The 1,815-nt window shown below is 40.4% G+C and overlaps 1 pseudogene; it reads right to left on the reverse strand.

Annotated features, from left to right (window-relative positions):
- Positions 1-589: 589 nt before the first annotated feature.
- LOC127183877 (60S acidic ribosomal protein P0-like) lies at positions 590-1,548 on the reverse strand (annotated as a pseudogene).
- Between the last annotated feature and the right edge of the window lie 267 nt (positions 1,549-1,815).

Below are 1,815 nucleotides of genomic sequence, written 5' to 3' on the forward strand. Positions count from 1 at the left end.
ATAGAAAAAAAACCAAAAAAAAAAAAATGCTATGAGAGTAGGGAATCTCATCTAAAATTATTTCCAATGCTTTTTATCCATGAGTCCATTGAAAATGGGAAATATTTAAACAATAGCTTTTAAAGTCTTTATAAAACATGTTATTTTTTGTTTAATGAACAAATTTCTACTAATTTGTTGTTTGAATTATTTGGTAAGTGGAAAATTTGAAATTCTGAATCTAAAATAAGTAAGATAAAATACAACAAAAAAAGCTGAGACAAAAATTTCATCAAAATCTGCACTATAGAAAGAAATCTTATGCAATCCATATTGTGAAAGTAATAATTGTATAAATATATATACAATTGTATAAATTATATATAAATTCTATGTAATTCTATAATTGTGTGTATATATATAAATGCATTTATCTAAATAATAAAGCGAACTATCGAATTAACGTTAGCTAAAACTCTGTATGTCTATGCAATTAGAGTAAATAAATATACTTATGTGTATATACTTTCATAACAAATGATAGAAGACTTACAGGGAATTTTAACCAACTTTTTAAAAAAGGACAAGTGTGCCTTTATTTCCGTGTTTCTCAAATTAAGCTGGCTGAACTGATTGCTTTGAGAGGTGATTGGTCAGAGAGACCAAATCCCAGATCCCCATCTGATTCTTCAGACTCTTCCTTGGCTTCAGCTTTGATTGGGGCTGTAGCAGCAGCAGCCGCAAATGCAGATGGATCAGCCAAAAAGGCCTTGACCTTCTCAGCAAGAGGGAAGGTGTAGTCACTCTCCACAGACAAAGCCAGGACCCTCTTGTACCCACTGATGTGGGTACAGAGTGTGGCACTGAGGCAACAGTGTGTAACCAATCTACATACAGACGCTGGCGACATTTAGGACACCCTTCACGAAGCGAGTGTGCGGAGTCTGCTCGGTGACGTCAAGTGCTTCAGGGTTATAAATGCTGCCATTGTCAAGCACCTGCTGGATGATCAGCCCAAAGGAGAGGAGGGAGATTGCTAGCATGTTCAGCAGTGTGGCCTCGGGGGCTCCTACTTTGTTTCTACTTTTTATCAGCTACAAATCGCTCTGAATTTCAATGGTGCCTCTGGAGATTTTAGTGGTTATGTCCAAAGCCTGGAAGAACAAGGTCTTCTCAGGCCCCAGACCCTTGTTTTGGCTTGGCACAGTGACGTCACATGGGTTAATGGAATCAGCACAAGTTGTACCGGCACCTTATTAGCCAGCAGCATGCCGCTAATTTCCGTGAGGTCCTCCTTGTTGAAGAGAAAGCCCGTATTGCCCTGAATGTGAGGCAACAGCTTCTCCAGAGCGGGGTTGTTTTTCAGGTGGCCCTGATGGCCTTGCGCATCATGGTGTCCTTGCCCATCAGCACCACACCCTTCCCTCAAAGGGACATAGGGATCCACTGCATCTGCTTGGAGCCCACATCATCTGCTCCCACAATGAAGCATTTTGGGTAGTCATGCAAAATTTGGATGAGCTTAAGGAAGCAGCTGGACTTCCAGGTTGCCCTGTTTTCCCTGGGCATCACGGTGATGCATCAGGGATTGACAAGCGGGGTTTAAAGATGATGTCACTCTAATGAGGAGGCCTGACGAGCGATTTTAACCAACTTTTAAATAATCCAAATTTTATTTTTAAAAACCCACCTTTCGGTACAGAATTTCCCCTGGGATTTGTACACTGTTAATTGTATGCCCCCCAGTTAGGATTATGATTGCTGTATTGAAGCAATTTGGGAACGAAAGGATGTGTATGTCACTTAAACTTCCAGGTAACAGTCCATCACCGAACA

Source organism: Acomys russatus, chromosome 32 (assembly GCF_903995435.1).
Source record: "Acomys russatus chromosome 32, mAcoRus1.1, whole genome shotgun sequence".
NCBI classification, from domain to species: Eukaryota; Metazoa; Chordata; class Mammalia; order Rodentia; family Muridae; genus Acomys; species Acomys russatus.